The sequence below is a fragment of the Hyla sarda genome, chromosome 2 (assembly GCF_029499605.1).
Source record: "Hyla sarda isolate aHylSar1 chromosome 2, aHylSar1.hap1, whole genome shotgun sequence".
NCBI classification, from domain to species: Eukaryota; Metazoa; Chordata; class Amphibia; order Anura; family Hylidae; genus Hyla; species Hyla sarda.
Window position 1 is genome coordinate 423508116 of NC_079190.1, and position 20190 is coordinate 423528305.

At 43.8% G+C, this 20190-nt stretch overlaps 1 protein-coding gene across 1 annotated transcript in view; it reads right to left on the reverse strand.

Annotated features, from left to right (window-relative positions):
* TSPAN7 (tetraspanin 7) overlaps positions 1–20190 on the reverse strand; it is a 128720-nt gene that overhangs the window by 87408 nt on the left and 21122 nt on the right. The gene's annotated exons all lie outside the window — the stretch shown is intronic.

Genomic DNA, 20190 nt, shown 5'->3' on the forward strand with positions numbered 1-20190 from the left:
GGTGACACTGACAAGGTCTATATTGTGATGGCTAGAAGACTGGGTCTGAGCATCTCCAAACTAGTAGGTCCTGTAAGGTGTCCCTAGTATGCAATAGCAATTACCTACTAAAGCCAGCCTGTCTAAAATTATCCCACAGAAATGCTTCTGTAGCACAACGTGGTAAAAAGTTACTGCTGGAAACAATAGAAAGGTGTAAGCACATATACTGCCTACAATGGGCACATGAGCATCAGTTTCCTTTTATTTCATGTTAACAGCTGGATGGTGAGTGCGCGTACTCGAGGTCCAAACTGCACCAGGATGCACAACTGGAAGAAGCCAAGTCAGGATAGTGTGATTTTCTCTGAAATATTCTGCTCGAAACCTTTGGTCCTGGCATCCATGTGGATGTTACTTTGACAGAAAAAAAAACCCCCACCAATATACACACACACACATACATAGCGTTTTTGTATCCCCTATTATATGGGAAGAAAATTGCCACAATTTCTTAAAGAAAAAATACTCAGAGCATGCTGTGATTTTGCTAACTGTCCTGGAGCCTAATAATGACAAACCTTGTGTTGTGGCTGGAGTTTCACTTTAAGATTGATAAACTTTAGTTGTGGCTGGAGTTTCCCTTTAAGCATACTATTTGTGCACATTTCTTGAATGATTCACAGAAAGCTAGTACTATGGAGCAAATATAGACTAACCAGTCACTTAGTAAACTACCATTGGAGGTCTACCATTCAAGTGTCAAAACTAAAACAATGTACCGTATATACTCGAGTATAAGCAGAGTTTTTCAGCACGATTTTTCGTGCTGAAAACGCCCCCCTCGGCTTATACTCGGGTGAACTCTCCGCCTGTCAATCCCTTCATCAGTGGTCTTCAACCTGCGGACCTCCAGATGTTGCAAAACTACAACTCCCAGCATGCCCGGACAGCCATCGGCTGTCCGGGCATGCTGGGAGTTGTAGTTTTGAAACCTCTGGAGGTCCGCAGGTTGAAGACCACTGCGGCCTTCGTCATCATCCAGCCCCCCCTTCCTTCTGTTTTGTACTCACCTCCCCTCAGCGGGAAGTTAGGGTGAGCTGGTCTGGGCCATCTATGCTGCAGGGACCGTCCGGTGGGGAGGGTTAGTCATTCCGGTCTGTCCATTTTAACCGGGGGGGGGGGGGGGGCCTCTTCTCCATGCCCAGCCCCAGACTAGTGACATTGCCTTGACGACGACGCACAGGGACGTCCCTGTGCGTCGTCATCAAGGCAACATCACTAGTCCGGGCCCGAAGTACGGAGAAGAGGCCCCTCCGGTGAAAATGGACAGCCCGCAACGACTAACCATCCCCACCGGACGGTCCCTGCAGCATAGATGGCCCGGACCAGCTCACCCTAACTTCCCGCCGAGGGGAGGTGAGTACAAAACAGAAGGAAGGGAGGGGGGGGGGGGGCTGGATGATGACGAAGGCCGCAGTGGTCTTAAACCTGCGCACCGCCAGAGGTTTCAAAACTACAACACCCAGCATGCCCAGACAGCTGATGGCTGTCTGGGCATGCTGGGTGTTGTAGTCTTGCAACATCTGGAGGTCCGCAGGTTGAAGACCACTGATGAAGGGATTGACAAGCGGTGATGATGAAGGGGGGGGGGGATGATGACGGGGGTCTGGATGATTACATGGGGGGGATGATGTATTTCCCACCCTAGGCTTATAGTCGATTCAATAACTTTTCCTGGGTTTTTGGGGTAAAATTAGGGGCCTCGGCTTATACTCGAGTATATACGGTATGATTTCCTTTTACCTGGTAAACCAGTTCCCTCAGCCTGCTCGCCTTTAATAAGAGTAATGCTCATAGTAAAGTGACAATCTGAGAGGGCTGGATCAATATGCAAACAATCAATGCAATCTCATTTTGCTTGAGAGATTCCATTTGATACATTATTGAAGAGTGAGACAATCCTCAGCTTTGCAGACATGATTCTGCTATTCAGACAGCTGGCAAGGCAGTGCTGACCTAGATACAAGCTGCACAGGGGGGCACTACCCATCGCGCAAGATTTACACATACAATTACTCTGCATTGAATAAATATATTTGGTAATATATTTTGCACTGATCCAGTCTGTACTAGGGTATATTCACACCCAGCAGATTTTTTTTGCACACCCCTTTCAGATGTACATGACAGGCACAGAAATTTCTAAAAACAAAAAGGTGCTGTGTGTGAATATTCCCTTATAGTCCTAAAATCTTCCAGCATCTGTGGCAGCCTCATTTGTTGCACAGAGCTTGCTGTAATGATTTGTACTATACAGTACATTGCTGGAGAAAATAAATGTCTTTTTAGCAGCATATCTGATGACAACCCTGTCTGTTTCCATTAATGACCAGCAGAACTGTGAATGCAGCTCTGGACTACAAGATTGCAACTCAATCATAAAGAAAACTCATGCATTCAAGGTTCTTTTCACACAGACATATAGTGGGATCTGTCGGCCATAGGACCCTAAGTCAATTACACATATACAGCATAGTATACTTTTTTTTTAACTGAAGGCTTCTGTATGGAACAGAACAGTTTGTTGCACTATTTAAAGGGATAGTCCAGTGCTGAAAAACATATCCCCTATCCTATCTGCTGCGGAAATTCAACTGTGTGCACATTGCAGCAGAATCCCACTGAAATCAATGGGGCTATGCTATAGCGGAATTTCCGAGCAGGATATTCCCGTGGAATTCCGCCATGTGAACAGAGCCTTAGAGAGTCAAATCTCAGCCAGAGGAGTCTTTCAGTGGTTTAGCACAACAATATATTGAGAACACATGAACACTAGGCCGACTGAAGCATTTATGTGTACATGAAGAACGGGAGAGAATAACAGTTTGGTCAACATATATTTAAGGCAATGTTTCCCAAACTATTTCAGCTCAGGGGAACCCCTCGGGAAAAAAATTGCACAATATCTATTTGTGGGTTTGTAGATTACAGTGCTGCTTTATACAGCTACTCACAAATTACTTTCTCTAATTAGCATCGTTCCCTTTTCTTCTACATCTGGTCCGGGCCATCATCGCCACAATTCTTCAACGTTTCACTGTTAAACCTTCAAAACAAACCTATTAGGCTCCGCACATTTCCAGCATCAGCCTCCAGATTCCCCTGAGGAGTACAGGTGTAAAGGGGTAATAGAGGGGTGTAGAAAGGTGTACATGGGTGACAGGTGTGTAGAGGAGTGTACATGGGTGATAGATGGGTGTACATGGGTGACAGAGGGGTGTAGAGGAGTGTAGATGGATGACGAAGGAGCGTAGAGGAGTGTACATGGGTAACAGAGGAGTGTACATGGGTGGCAGAGGGGTGTAGAGGAGAGTACATACGTGGCAGAGGGGTGATAGAGGGTTGTACATGGGAGACAGGGGGGCAGAAGGGTCTGACAGGGGGTCAGAGGGGTGTACAAGGATGACAAGGGGGTAAAAGAGGGGTGGACAGGAGTGAAAGGGAGGGGTGGCAGTCCACCCCTCTCGGTCACTCCTGTCCCAGTGGGTGACAGAGGTGTAGACTGTGGGGTGGTCAGGGGTGACAGAGGGGTGGCCAAGGTGGACATGGATGACAAGGGGGTAGACATGGGGTCAGAGGGGTGGACAGGTGTGACAAGTGGGTAAAAGAAGGGTGGACAGGAGTGACAGAGGGGTGAATAGGGGGTGGACATTGGTGACAGAGGGGTAGACTGGGGGTGGACAGGGGGGTGAACATGGGTGACAGGGGGATGGACAGGGGTGACAGAGGGGTGGCCAGAGGGGTGGCCAAGGTGGACATGGATGATACGAGAGTGGACATGGGAGACAGAGGGTCAGAGGGGGTAAAAGAGGGGTGGACAGGAGTGACAAAGGGACAGAGGGGTGAATAGGGGGTGGACATGGGTGACAGGGGGATGGACAGGTGTGACAGAGGGGTGGCAAAGGTGGACATGGATAACAGTGGGATGGACATGGGAGACAAGGGGTGGACAAGGATGACAAGGGGGATAAATGAGGGATGACAAAAGGGACAGAGGGGTGAATAGGGGGGTGGACATGGGTGACAGGGTAGACTGGGGGGGTGGACGGGGGGTGGACATGGGTGACAGGGATGGACAGGGGGGTGGACATGGGTGACAGGGATGGACAGGGGGGTGGACAAGGTGGACATGGATGACAGGAGGGTGGACATGGGTGACGGGGGTGAACATGGATAATGGGGGGACATGGGTAATGGGAAGGGGTGGACAGGGTTGACAAGGGGTAACAGGGGTGGAAAAGGGTACAGTACCTGCAAGCCGACACAGGAATCAGGCACAGCTTCCATGGGCAGTTCTTCTCCTCTCCGGCAGAGCACCATTTTTTGGCCTCACTCCCTGTGCCACACAGGGAGGGGGACGCTGTGCACACACACAAGCTTTCCTTCCTCCTGCGGTGCTAGGAGTCACAGGAACGCAGGCCGAGGCACCCCGGTTGGGAATTACTGATTTAAGGTATATGAACTGCAGGGTTCCCAATGGCTGTCTGGGCATGCTGTGAGTTGTAGTTTTGCAACAGCTGGAGGCACCCTGGTTGGGAAACACTGGCATAGAAAGTCTCCAGGGCCTCTGTCCAGTATAAAATCTGTCATTATAAATACAAATTAGGGGTATTATAAGAAATGTTCTAATAATGTGGGTTTAAAATCCATCACTTTACAAATAGAAGTAATCTAAGCAATTAGTTCAGATTTCACAGCCCTGTCTTGCAGGCGTTGCGCACAGAATATAGGCACCAAAGAGAAAACTGTATTCTATGAAATAAGAGCTCGCAGAACTTTGCAGTGGCATCTGCAAGCAATATATTGTGCATTCAGAATTATTCCCACTAGGAAAGGGTCTAATGCCAAAAATAACATACCTTGAGATTGCTGATGTAATTCTCTTATATAACAAAGAAGAGGCCTTAAACCTCAGCTTCCAGGGGAGTTGTATAACACAGTTGGCTGCGTGCAGTAAGCTGCCGTTTTGCAATGTAAAGTAATATTACAGAACAAGCAGCCATCATCCTACTTCTTAGTAAGTCAATACAGTGAATATGCCAAGACACAAAATTGCTACTTTCTACTGGCAAAAGATACCCTCTAAAAACCGGCCAATGGAAAACCACTGCAACAATTTCAAAGTAGTAATTAGAAAATATATTAAACAGCAAAATGCCATCTAAAAGGCACAGCAGATAAGTTACATGAGGGTTCTTTCTTGGTGATCTGCACAAAAGAAGGATATTATGGGTTAATGCTGAAATATGTCCTACACCAAAACCTAAAAAGTTTGTTTCCTCGATACACACTTTGTCCAGCACCATCACAAAGACAGCAGAGGAGGCAATGTTTCCAGAATAGTAAGTAGTCACAAGGTCATCCATAGGTCTTGTGTTTTGCAAAGTTAAATATCGAGTGCATAATGTCCATTTCTAACAAACTAAACTACACCAAAGGTTCCAGTCTACGACTGTTCAATGGAGTATTGAAGTGTAAAGAGTTAAAGGGGTATTCCACCCCAAGACATGTTATCCCCTATCCAAAGGATAGGGGATATAATGTCAGATCACGGAGGGCCCGGCTGCTGGGCCCCCACACAATCTCTGTGCTGGCGGCGGCATTACGGTCATGGAAGCCTTGGGCTTCTGTAATCGTGATGTCATGCCACACCCCTCCATTCATGTTTATGGGAGTGGGCATAAAGGCTAGTACACAGCCCTCACACCTCCTACCATAGACATTAATAGAGGGGCTCGCTCTGTGCACCGGATGACTAAGGTGCCGTAGCGAAGATCGGGGGTTGCCAGCGGTGGAGTACCCCTTTAAAACTGAACAAGTATATTCAGGCTGTGATGGATCAGTCATCTTACAGAACCTGCTATGAGGTGGAAAATGCTCCAAATCGTTTCCTATAAAGAATAAGGGTTCTTGGTATTTTTATGGTTGTGCGATCAAGGCCTGAACTACATAGTGGCCCTAGTGGGTATGTGTACGTGTCAATGCTAGGCAAGGTAGGCTGTAAGCCCCATTGGGAATAGGCACTAATGGTGATTAATGGTGAAAACTTCTGCAGAGTACGCCGCAATATGCAATAAAATGCAATATATGCTATAAAAGCAATGAGAATAGATAAATAGCAATCTTCTTGGGGGTGAATTGCGCCCTGCACACATAGTAAGGATATAGTTGTGCATATGTGATGATAGTAGACCTACCCCACAAAAAATGATGATGTGAAATTTTCAAGAAGTAAAAGGTGGAGGTTGAGAAAACAGCAGTATATAAAAGAGTTGCAGCCAGAGAGGTAGGAGAGATAATGGAAAAGTAATGACATATGTATTATATAGATATATATACACAATAACAGCGTTGTAAGGCAAGTGAGGAGGTGTGCGGAGGGGCACTTGGCCCCTCTTTCTTGATACCTGGCTAAGAAAAGAAAAAAGTCAGTTTATAGGTTCGGCAACCACTTCAAGACATTTTGTTTTCTCCATAAATAAGTTGGTGCCTGATGCATAAAACCTTTAGAATGTCAATGTGCCTGTGTGCATGACATGCCTTTCATCATGAGCCATTTTAATGGAAATGTCACGCTGTTATCAGCAATCTGCAGCAATTTATATACATGCAAGAGGCATTGGTTGTGTTTATCCTAACACCAGGAGGTAATACCTGTCCCTTATGCTGGTTCATGCCAACACAATCACAGGAACAAATGGTATCAGACTTTTCTCCTTTCTCTCTCGCTTGTTAAGCAACGCTGCAGTTCTGTGGGGCCAAAAAACCAGGCCAGTCGAGGTTCACAAGGGAAATGGGGTCTCCGAAAACTGAGCCTCATCACCACAACCACTTAAACAGCAGCACAGACTGTTTCTATGTTATATATGCGCTTGTGACTATGGGATTTCAGTAATTTTTTAGATACTAATAACAAAGAAAATTATGCTACTTTAGCATATAATTTTGTGCTTGTAAAACTGGAATTCATTTACTGGAATCCTAAGATCCAAATTGGAATTCAAAGCATCTCAGCTGGTTACAAACAGGGCTGCATAATGGCCGGCCAATCAGATTGCCCATGTTGACTCCTGCCCACCATCAAAGTAACCTACAATGGGTATGTGGGCACCAAAACTGGACCATGGAGCAGCACAAGGAAGGTGGTCTGTTCTAATGAATTACATTTTGTACATTATGCCTTGACTGAAGATGTATCGGGTCAATGCAGGAAACATTTGGGTGTCACTCACACAAGCTGGGGAGGGATTAGTTCTGAGATCCCAGGTCATTTCTCTGTTCAAGATAGCAGACACTAACTATTTACAGCACAGTAAGGCTGGCACCACAAGGAGGGGGAATTGTCCACTCAAAATTCATGGGGGACCAAAGTAAAATCCACAATTGAATCTGCAAGAGATCTACAGACAGTATAAGCATGCAGTGTACCCATACTTCCACATGGATATAAAATCTCATCTAGTGCTGGGCGGTATGACCAAAAATGTGTATCACGGTATTTTTCAAACTTATCGTATTTTACAGTATTTATTTGTTTCACTCATCACCCCCTAACCCCCCGCCCTCGAATGAATTATCAGCCACAGTGCATTGGGGAACTAATCATAAATGACCCGTGGGCACTGCTCTGCTTTTCCTCCCCCCACCGAATGAACTATCAGCTGCAATGCTGTCCCCACATAGGGGAACTAATCATGTTACCCGCAGGCGCTGATCTCCTTCTCCTCCTGTGAGAGGCTGGTGCAGGACGGAGAACGGAAGCTGTCACCTCCCCCTGCAAGAACTGAAAGCCAGTGGGCCGCGGGCACTGCAGAACTTCTGATCAAAGTCGCCCGAGGCCCAATGGCTTTCTGCGCTTGCAGGGGGAGGCGACAGCTTTCGTTCTCCGAACAGAAGTCCTGTGCCCGCGGCTCACAACTTATTCAAACTCATTCCTTTTCAGCACTGTGGCTCACAGGAGGAGAGGAAGAGCAGCGCCTACGGGTAACATGATTAGTTCCCCGATGTGGGGACAGCGCTGCGGCTGATTCATTCATTAATTCGAGAGGGGGGTCCTGACCGGTATTAAGATATAGGGAAAAATTCATATCGTACAGAATAAAAGACACTGGTATTCGGTATGAACCGGTATACCGCCCGGCACTAATTTCATCTACTTGTCTCAACTGTATTCCACCCCAGATTTTATTTGTGCAGATAAACAGCTTTTAAGCCTGAATGCCTAAAGCCTAAATCATAATTGTACCTTATATTTTGACATAAAAAGCCATCTGTGTACCAGGAGTAATCTACGTGAAAATAACTTCTACCGATTCCACCGTTATGGAAAGTCACCACTATAACAGTGGACTCTAACATAATAATCATTTGGGATTGCCCTGCTCACAATGGAGTTCTTCACAAAAAAAAAAAAAAATCTCATCAAATTCCTTCTGAAGGAAAATAACAGAGAGTAAAAGAGTACCGAGGATTGTCTTAACCTTAGCCACAGGGCACAATAAGAGGTGGAAGATGTGATGCATTTCAATTCCCTAAGTAACTGGTCACTAGGAATCTGTCCTAACAGCATCCTGCTATGTAGCCGTGCCCCAGATTTAGCGCAGCACAAGAAATGAGATCTTCCAAAGTGACGGTCACCTAACAAGATGGCTAGAAATTCACTAACACAAATTAGACATCTATAGGCAATGGCCTTAGTCAGTATATTATTCTAGCTCTTCTAGAGGTAGGTATGATGCAGATACTGGACATCAATATAGTAAAATATGGCACTCGTAATCCTTTCAATGGTGCTCAAGTAGGATCACACTCCTTAAATTCATAGAACAAAACACTTGGCACTTAAATATTGCAATCCGAGTTTTATTTCATACGCAATCCAAAATTTTGATAATGTTTTGGTCAAACATTGACCTTCATCAGATCAAGGATTACTGCGGAGTGTAGCCATCTAAAGCCGTGGCAAAGGCATATGAGAGGCGCGACCTAGGTCGCGCCTCTCATATGCCTTTGCCACGGCTTAGGCCATTCCCATACTACACTCCGAAGCAATCCTTGATCTGATGAAGGTCAATGTTTGACCGAAATATTATCTACATTTTGGATTACGTATGAAATAAATTGCAATATTTGAGTCCCAAATGTTTTGTTCTATGCAGATACTGGACAGTGAACATATGCATATATTTATAAGCCCCTTGCTATGTTTGATTTGTTTCTTTCACCTCTGCTCTATTATTAAATCAATAGGATTTTAAATATGGCGGAGCAGACACACGCCGATAAGGAAGCCTGTGGCTAACCAGCGCTACGCTTTAATATGAATGCACTCCTCAGCTGCCTCTTTAAGGAAAATAAAGAACTGGATTTAATTACATAAAATCCCTATAGAGAACCATTGATGGTTGAAGTACAGAACCTTATAACAAGGGCTTAATATCCACCCGTCAGTGCTAAAACGCTGTGGATTGAGTCTTGCCTTTCTAGAGCAATTGGATATTTATGAGCTGTGCTGCCAACCCTTAAATAACATTAGCCCACAAAATAAAGAATCATCTTTCTTTATGGATTCCAGTTTCTTTTATGGTCTAGAGTCTCTGAATGCATTCAGTGCCCCTGTTGTTACACAATGAACATTAAGCATCTGCCTGACTATATTACAGAAACAGTATATAGCTTCCACACACTGAAAACAAGACAAAAAAAATAATCTATAAAAACCAAAAACCAAGGACAAGGTTTCAATTCACTGATCTGAGACCACAAATCATAGGATTTACTTTACGGAGTTTATCATGGGGAACTTGAGTTAACAGAAAACATCAGAAAGGAGGACACCAGTGGTGATCCATGGCTGCTATCTTGGCCTTACACACTGGCATGTGCGGTCATTCCTGTTAGTGTTGTTACCATTATTACACATTTCTACATGTAGTTTTGCTGTTACTGGACTAAAAAGCTAAAACAAGACTGACCCCAGAATGGCCAAATAATTGTTCCATGCAAGCAGTCAAGAGGACATCATTGCGCTGCAGAGCAGACAAATCCTGTGCCGAACAAGGATCGGCGATGGACAGATCCTGAAAATGGTGAAGGATTTAGAAAAGAAACGTTGTTACAAAGTTGCACAACGCTCTGTTATATAATTCTCAAAGAGGACACATGGCCTTATTTGACCTGTTTTGGTTAATACTTGTATTCCCCCTTAAAATAATACTGAACAACTCTTCCTCTAGCTCTGTGTTGTGCCTTTCTCCTGTAATTGTTACTAGAAATGTATGACTAAATAGCCAACTGGGTGTTACCTAGGGCTTAATAAATTTGTTTTGGATCCAGCAAAAAAAGTTAGGAGCCAGGATTTTTCTTTAAACGACCAGCGCCATTTCTCAGTTTTTGCAATCTAGTTTTTACAGGTACCACATTGGTATAGTATTGACTTTTTGATTACTTTCCTTCAGCTTTTTTCTAGGATGGAATGAGCAAAAATAAGAAATTTGGCATTTGACATTTTTTACATTTGCGCCATTGAGATTACAAATGATATCAAGAATTTTTTATATTTTTTTTTATTTTTATTGAAAGGGGGGTTGACCATTACAAAGTTTCAAAGGTTAGCTTGTATCACTGATTTAATCAAAGTTTGCTAAAAGTGATATGCCTATTTAAGTTTCATTTATTACCTGAAAAGAGTCTGACTTATTAATGACATCACCTTCAACAAAAGAAGCTTGACAACTATGTAACTATCACCTTTAATTTAATGGAAAACTCCAGGTAAAACATATACAGTAAAATCTCCCAATAGCGGACAGTCACAGGAATAAAAAAAAATTGTCCGCTATTGGGAGATGTCCCCTATTGGGAAAAAAGGCTCAACATTTTTTTTTTAAATGACGGAATACTGTACTGTACTCACTCCAGAGTGCAATTACCTATAAAACATGATAAAAAGCGATATTACAGTAGAATCTCCCAGTGCAGTTTAATCACCCCTTATCAACCCCATGTACCATTTCATCCTTTATACCCTGTGCCACTTTATTCCCCCCTGTGCCAAATCATTCCCCCTTACCCCCTGGGCCACACAATTTCCCCTTGATTCCCCCCCTGGGCCATTTCATTCCCCCTTTATTACCCTTTGTTCAAATTACTCACCCCCCCCCCCCTTACAACCCCTGTGCCATTTCATTCCCCCTTTAACCCTCTGTACCACTTTATTCCACCTGTGCCAAATCATACCTCCCACCCCTTGTGCCACATATCTTTTCCCCTTCCCTCCTCCCCCTGTTGTTCTTCTTACTTGGCCAGCAGGCTCAGGTGCAGGGGTTTTCAACGGGTTTGACGTTCACCTGACAGCCTCTGCGTTGCACTTACTGAGAGCAGCAGCAGTGGCTGCAGGCACTGACAAGTGACGTCAGGCACCGGTGGGATAAAGGGGGAATGAAATAGCACAGGAGGATGAAATGGCACATGGGGGTGCGGGAGGTAAAGAAAAGGTGATGAATTTGCACAAAGGGTAATAAATGGGGAAATTAGATAGCACAGGGGGTTGGATTTAAGGGTAAAAGATGGGGAACAGGGGGTAATAAAGGAGGGATAATTTGGCACAGGTGGAATAAAGTGGCATTGGGGGGGGGGAAATCAGGGGGGAGAATGATGTGGACAGCGGACATATGGAAGCAGGAAACCACTGTTTAAACAGCGATCTTCTGCTTCTGTGCTCTGGGCCCCTTAATGGGGTATTGGCTGCAATAACCCCCCCCCCCCCCCGCAGGTGGCTCTGTGTACAAGGTAGGGCGGGCACAAGCTTGGTTGTCCCCTATTGAGAGTGTGTTGTCCCCTACTGGGAGTGCCTGCATCCACTTTGCTATTGGGAGGTGTCCCCTATTGGAAGGTGTCCACTAAAGTAGATTTTACTGTATACAATGTTAACGCTGAGGCAGGAGGTGCATGTCTCAATGTCAAAATGAGGCATCATGCACTGCCCTCTTCAAGCCCCATTTTTGGTACATCATCAATTCTGTGTGGAGAGTTTTTGTAAAGTAGGTTAAGGGGTACATCTGCACAAATCAAAAACAGCCCCCATGACTGCTGATCATAGGCCAAAAAGAGATCCCACCTATATTTATCCATCTATCTCATAATCCCTCTGACAAATAACCCTCTTAGCCACTCAGAAGCATCATAAGGGTCTCCATAATTTTTTTAGATTATGTTAGGGCGGCTGGGGCAAAAGTGTAATTTCTATTTTCCTGTTACTGAAATGAGACATTGATGCAGGACCCATCTGCTCAGCCAATCACTGGTCACAGTGGTGTTCTGCCTTGGCCAGCGATTTGTTGAGTGGACAGGTCCTGGTCTGACATCTTGTCAGAAACAGAGAGAAGAGTCAAGCAGCAGGATCAGGCCCAGCAACATCTTGATACTGGAATACCCCTTTAAAGGGGTACTCCGGTGGAAAACAATTTTTTTTTTTTTTAAATCAACTGGTGCCAAAAAAAGTTAAACAGATTTGTAAGTTGCTTCTATTTAAAAATCTTAATCCTTCCAGTACTCTTCAGCTGCTGTATGCTCCACAGGAAGTTCTTTTCAAATTTCTTTCCAGTCTGACCACAGTGCTCTATGCTGACACCTCTGTCCATGTCAGGAACTGTCCAGAGCAGGAGAAATCCCCATAGCAAACCTCTCATGCTCCTGAAAGTTCCTGATATGGACAGAGGTGTCAGTAGAGAGCACTGAGGTCAGACAGGAAAATTCGAAAAGAAAAGAACTTCCTTTGTAGTACACAGCAGCTGATAAGTAATGGAGGGATAAAGATTTTTAAATAGAAGTAAATTTACAAATCTGTTAAAACTTTCTGGCACCAGTTGATTTAAAAAAAAAAAAAAAAAATTACACCGGAGTACCCCTTTAACATTGGTAAAAGCTGTAAGTTCCTGGTGCCTTTTTTTCAAGACCCCTCTACAATGACCCTTTTTAGAACGGGATTGCAAGGGCCACGTTGGCTAGCTGCCTGCCAAATTGGGCTACTTTTTCAGTAGCCTAAATTTTTTTTTTATTTTTTTTTTTTATTGTTGGTCATTGGTTAGGTTGACGGTGCTATTTTTATGCATAATAACTACAATAAGTACAGACAGCATGGGACAGCTTCACCAACAGAGAATCTCTGCTTTGCTGTTGATGCTACCAACTGTTCAGGCGGCTTCTCCCTTCCAAATAATGTGGTAAATAGTGCTCAGCAGGGGAAGTCAATGCATTTAGGCACGTCAGGGACATTCGTGCATGTGCTGTGGACAGCAGATCATGTTTAGCTGGATTTGAACTTTACACTAGGTTAGACTGGTTCAGGTTTTCATGTATCTGCAAGCTTACTGCAGTAAGTGCATGGCTGGCCTTTCATAGGTCACAGACACAGGCCAGCAGAAGACCATAAGGGAACAAACTAGTACTAGTCCCTGATGGCTGAGAAACTCTACAAAGGCTTCTTTTGTTGTGTCTGCAATAAGCAGCCGGCTAGATAAAATAAGAAATAAAAAGAGCAATGACTGAATCTTTTATGAATGGTTCCTTCCTTATATAAGTGGTTATATAACACCAGTCTCCTGTCCACACCCATGTGAACTCCAGAATTAATTAAAGTGACAGTGAATCACATGCTCATGGTGTATGACATTAGTCATTGCATAAGAGTACTTAAGTCCCATTGGGGAGGTGCTCCTCGCCTGCTTGGACACACGTAGTGTGAGCTTTCGAAATCCTCCCAATAATCTCATCTGCCAGTTGTTCACAAGATTATCTTGATATACTTTACCTTAGGATACATATATGTTTATCCCAGCCATGCTTAAATTCAATAACTACTGGTTTACCAACCACATCTGCTAGACATTCCATGCATCTACAACTCTTTCAGTAAATGAATACAGTGTAATCCCACATTGCTTCTGATCTCTCCCCCCCCCCAACCTCTGCTTGTGCCCCCTTGTTATTAGATTTGCTCTCTTAATAGAACAACTTCCCTCCTGAACCTTATTTAACCTATTTAAAAGGTTTCAATCATGCCCTCCCACCTTTCCTCTCAGGCATTTAAGTCTCTCCTGCCGTAGGCTGTCCGGGCATGCAGGGAGTTGTAGTAGTTTTTTTTGGCTTAAATGAGAATTGTTATTTGCAAAAGCTTTGTATATAATGTAGATAATAACATTATATGTATATTTGTAATATACAATGGTTTAAAAATGTGCATATTGTTGGTAAAATAATGTAAAATAATATTCTATACTTTTTACCACTAGGGGTCTCGCGGTTTTCCAGAACATGGTCTTGTCCCTATAGCTATTGCCTGTGTGTTTTTGTGCTGAGACAAAATACAAGAAGGTGCTGAGGTCGGGTTGCTGAGCCTCAGAGTACAGCACAGCCAGTTGTCAGCTCTGAAGTGGGGGAAGAAGCTCCCACATGAGGTGTAAGGGCAAGGTTTATCTCATGAGGGAACACCCCCTCCTTCTTAGTGAACTGCATGCAGAGTAAGCACGAACGCTGCATCTCCTTCTCTCCCATAGAAAGACATGGAGGGGCGTGTAGGCCGCGGTGTCAAGCTGCGGCCGAAACGCCTCCAGCTCAGGAGAGCCGCGGCAGAGCCAGGGGCCTGTACAGGAGATCGGAGGGGGTCCCCAGTGTTCAGACTCCCTGCGATCAGACACTTATCTCCTATAATGAGGATGGGGGGGGGGGGGATTAGTGTCTGGGGCTGCAGATCTCTTTTAAATTACTCTGGTGCAATGAAAGGTGATGTGATTGGTTGCTATGGGCAAATCAGACAGTTTTGTGTCTCAGACAGATTGATGAATCTGGGCCAATAGTTGCCACATTTATAAAGTATATGGTTGCATTTTCTTATGATATCCTCATGGTTGACTGCTTGATTTGCAGGTGTGCTATATCTCCGAATTGCAGGATTTGTGATGACAAGAAGTGGTCAGCATTTAATGTGCACCTTTGTGTTTTCTTATCACTTTCAAGACCACGGCTCACTGTCGGTAAAGTCTGCAATCCCATTTCAGGCAAAAAGATAACATCAATCAAGCAAAAGTTGCTTGACTTTCCTTTTCACTTCTGCTGGATTGTAACTCTACAATATTCTGCCTGGTATACCGAAAATAAAAGTCAAGCTCTCAGGTGCATAGCTCCGGGAGAGGAAGGGGGCAGGCGAGGCACTTACCCCAGGAGCAGGATATTTTCTTTTTGCAGAGACTGACCTTTTTGTGTACACCACTGTGAACATGAGGCTATGTCACCACTGAGAAACCCATGAAAGATTGTTCAGAAAAAAATTACTTAACTTACCCCTTATCTACAGGATAGGGGATAAGTGTCTAATCGGAAGACGATTGTCAAGCAGTTAAAATGAATGGATCAGCCGAAAAATGAGCATTTGCTTGTTTGTCATCTGATCGCTGGCCCAATTACACGGGCAATATCTGCCTATTCGGCGACAAGTGCCCAGTTGACTACAGCCCTTACTAACCAGGTGGTTGAACATTGGTCTGTGCATTCTTACTACTGGACTTCAGGGCAAGTAACTACCAATGCAGATATACATGAATGTAATTCCTACTGCTTAAAAAGGGGTACTCCACTGGCCAACGTTTGGAACATTTAGTTCCCAATGTTGTGTGCGCGCTGAGGGGGTCGGTTACACCCCCTTGTGATGTCACGCCATGCCCCCTCAATGCAAGTCTATGGGAGGGGGCGTGGCATGACATCACAAAAGGGCATGACCAATCCCTGCAGCACGCACTCAGTGTTCGGAACTAAATGTCCCGAACGCTTGGCAGTGGAGTACCCCTTTAAACCATAACAAAAAAGGAGAAGCAGCACTAGATATGAATTTAGTATTCCAACACTAAATATTCCACCAGATTATATTGTTGCCCTAGAAACCAAAGCCAGACATTTCTCAGTGAAGTTGAAAATATAGAGGATTTAAGAAGACCATTTGCCTAAGTGTTTTACTTAAAGTGGTTATCCTTAGGGCTCTGAGCTGCGCAGCCCTAATCCTCGAGTGCTTGTTATATGCCAGATCTTATACTGATTTCCAATTTACTTCATGAGTTCAGTGTCTGGTCAGAATTACTCATCCATAGTGTACCGGCACTGACTAAGGCTTGATTTACATAACATTATTGGGTCTTCCCTTTGTCTGTCTATGTCTTTTTCATCAACAACAATACTCGTAACTTATTTTTAAATTTTAAAGTATTCATTAGATGTCTTTTCTGGGGTGCATTCTTCTTCTAGTAACACAAACCAAAAAATAGATAATGGATCCCTAAACTACTATTGAGTCTTAGGGTATGTTCAAACTATGGAATTTCCACATGGAAATTCAAAGTGGATTCTGCTTGCAGCAGCCTCCCATTGATCAAGGGGAGGCTGCTGCTCCTTGCCTATGCAAGTTCTATGGAAGTTCCGGTATGGGAACTGATTTAGCCAAAATAATAAATGTGTTCCTTTTTCCTGTGGAATTTGCCTGGAAAAGCAGAATAGTATGGGACAGCACTTAATGTCCGTGACGACATGGAGTGCTGATTCCAGAGGAATCCATGCGGAATTTCCTTGTGAAAATTCAGCTCAGAAATTCTGTAATGTGTAAATACCCCTAAGGGGAATCTGTCAATTTTATTTACTTTTAGGAGCTGTAAACACCACAGCAAACAATCTTCCTTGGAGTTTATGAAAATGCTTTTTTATTTTTCAACCAAGTGTCAATAAGGCGTACGCCAAGCTGCTCAAGTGTCACAGCCTGGAATGCCTCCTTGCTGATCCTCACCTTCTATTAGCTCCTTAGCTGACAAACAGGGCTCTGAAGATCAGTCCGGAAGGTGCTGGGAAAGGAGAGTGAGCAAGGAGGCATGCCAGGCTTTGGCACTTGACCAGCTTGGCCCTGCCTCCTTGACACTTGGCTGAGAGATAAAAATGTTGACGATTTTAGTAAAAATCCTACAGCTTCAGAAAAGGTACAGTTTGCTCTCATACCCTCACAGCTAATTAACAGTGACTGCAGCTCTGAGTAGCAAATAACTGTTGACATATACCCCTTAGAGTACAAGGCATTGTATTTATCAAGATACAATTTGATTAAAATTTGTCACATGTGACAGCAAATAAAACAATTCCTCAATATATATTTATCATCAAAATCATACAGCAAAGAAGCTGAAGGGAAACTACACTTCAGCAGCTTAACTGCCTACATTTAGGCTATTTTACAAGAATATGCTATATCCTAAGCTTAAAGGGGTTATCTGGAGTTTTGCAAAAATTAATAATTAACTAGCCTGACTCCTCCTCCAGCTCCTGTTTGTCTCTTTCTGGTTCCCCGCTCTTCTATCTTCTTCTGAAACACTGGTTTGTTACAGGACCTGCCCCCTTAGCCAATTACTGGCCAAGATGGAAACGACAGTGATTGACTGAACCGGCAGGTCCTGCATCCAGCTCTCAGAAGCAGGAAGAAAACAGAAGATTGGGGGACCAGACAAAGCAGATTGGGAGCTGCGGGAGGAAATGTTTATAATCGGGCTTGGTAAGTACTTATGTTTTTTTCTCTATTTGACCCTGGCCCAGTAAAATGCAAGATAACCATACTGACTGATATATTTGCAGGGCCTTCCTTTTTCATGTTATTGAACATATTTATAACATATTAAAAGTTGCCATTCAGATAACAGAATTAATGTATATACCATTTTCTTTTAAGGGTACCTGTCAAAAAATAAATAAAGGGTTCAGACCCTGGCCAATTACTAGAACTAGCGAGGAGAGAAGTGAATGACTGCAAAACGGTCCAGTAGACTTGCATTACTTGTCATGTGACGCTATGCTCGCACTTCTCCCAGCTTGTTCTAGTGATCGGTCAAAAACAGCAAACTCGAACCCTGACCAATCAATACATTGAATATGTCTCTATGACAAAAGTTTTTTTTATTGACAGCGCCTATTTAATATTGCAGATCCATTTTATCCTACAGAAACCTAAATCATGATGTGGGCTCTTTTCACACTGTGTTAGAAATGTATGTTTTCTGTACGCACCCGCTGCACTGGATTAATATGTCCACAGACTGCCATTATTTAATGAAGGCCTAAAGAATTTTTGCCTCCATTAACGTGGTACACCGCATTTTTTGCCCTATAGGATGCACCGGCATATAAGACGCACCCAATTTTAAAGGTGCAAAATCTAGAAAAAAAAAAAAAGATTCAGCACCCAACAGTGATCTTCAACCTGCGGACCTCCAGATGTTGCAAAACTACAACTCCCAGCATGCCCGTACAGCCTGGGAGTTGTAGTTTTGCAACATCTGGAGGTCCGCAGGTTGAAGACCACTGGATAGGAGGTAATACTCACGTGTCCCCGCCGCTCCGGACTCATCACCGCTGCCCTGGATGTCGCTCCATCGCTGTCGCCGCGTCCCCGATGCTCCGGACGTCTTCTTCCCTGCGATCCACGCTCTATGTCGCCATCATCACGTCGCTACGCACGCAGCTCCTATTGGACGACGGGACAGCTTGCGCGACGACATGATGACGTCGAAGGAGAGCGCCGCCATGCAGGGGATCCCGGCACGGAGCAGACACCGAGGAGGCAGGTAAGGTCCCTCCCGGTGTCCTGTAAGCTGTTCGGGACAGCACGATTTCACTGCGGCGGTCCCTAACAGCCCGACTTTCGCTTCAGATGCGGCAGTCAGCTTTGATCGCCGCGTCTGAAGGGTTAATACAGGGCATCACCGCGATCGGTGATATACTGTATTAGCCGCGGGTCCCGGCCGTTGATGGCCGCAGGGACCGACCCGATAGGTGTGTATTCGCCGTATAAGATGCACCAACTCCCCCCCCCCCCCAGTTTTGGCAAAGAAAAAGTGCGTCTTATACGGCGAAAAATACGGTACTTTACAATTATTTTCTATATGGAATAAAACTGCAAAATCTGCTATTGTGTACAAAAGGCATCCAGTAAGAAAATACCTGTAAAACGTATATGTCCCCAGAAAACCATTTAACACTGTGAGAAAAGAGATTTATGCTATACTTTCAAGTATTTTTTAAATACGCAGGCTAAATTGGCTCGGTTTGTTGTATTTTAGCGCTTAATGATGTTTTGTTAATTAAAATCATATTGGGTGGCATTTTATGGAAATGAAAAACAAGTCAAGCAGTCTTCTCCGTAGAGGAAATCACTTTATTCCACTTCTAGCTAAAGGCAAAAACATTTTCCAAGGCCCTTCAATGTGTTGCTATGATGTTCTTCACGGCCATTATTAAGATTCTGAAACAAGCTGCTAATAAATAAAAGCCTTAGCTCAAATTTCAAGAATACTGAAAAATATACTGAAAAAATCTGAGAAAGATTTTCAGGAAATCTATTCTACCAAACACAAAGGTAGTAGTGGAGAATCAAAAGGTTCAGACTTTGCTAAGCCATTTTTAAAATGTTAGAGGAAATTTATATAGACAAGCACAGATAAAAGACAAGAGTGATGTCCAAGGTAACCAACAACATTTTATTATTTTTTTTCCCAGGTAGATCACACACATAGCAAACTATAAGAAAAACCTTCATTTTTCTGCAGCACGTTCAAGAGCTTGTGGTACCAATCAAATAGGAAGAATTTACACGTGCAATATATGGGACGGTTTTATGGGTCAACAAATCAGTCATCTGACAAATAGTCAATGGTATTTCTTTAAATGTTCAAATGCCCATAAAGCTTCTAAAAGCTATGAACAGTCTAAATGTCAGGGAGAAATCCCTGTACAGAAGTATCAAAAAGGAAGCAAGTAGTCACCAAGTGCGTAGATGTGCACTGGTTGCTTGGAAATACCAGCCCCAACATGGTCATGGTATGACATGGCATCCAATGGCCTCTTCACTCCGGTGTTGGAAAAATGTGTAATATGTGTATTTAGACATTTTCAGGGCTAATAACAGAGGAATGGTTCAGCACAAAATTCCAATAAAAAACACTTCAACAGAATTGTTATTTCACATGTAGTACAAGTATTTAGAGATACTGACAGGAGAGCGGACAGACCCTCTTTATAGGGGTTGTGAGTTTTAGATGATCACTTTTTTGTAAGAAGGGTCCTCTGATG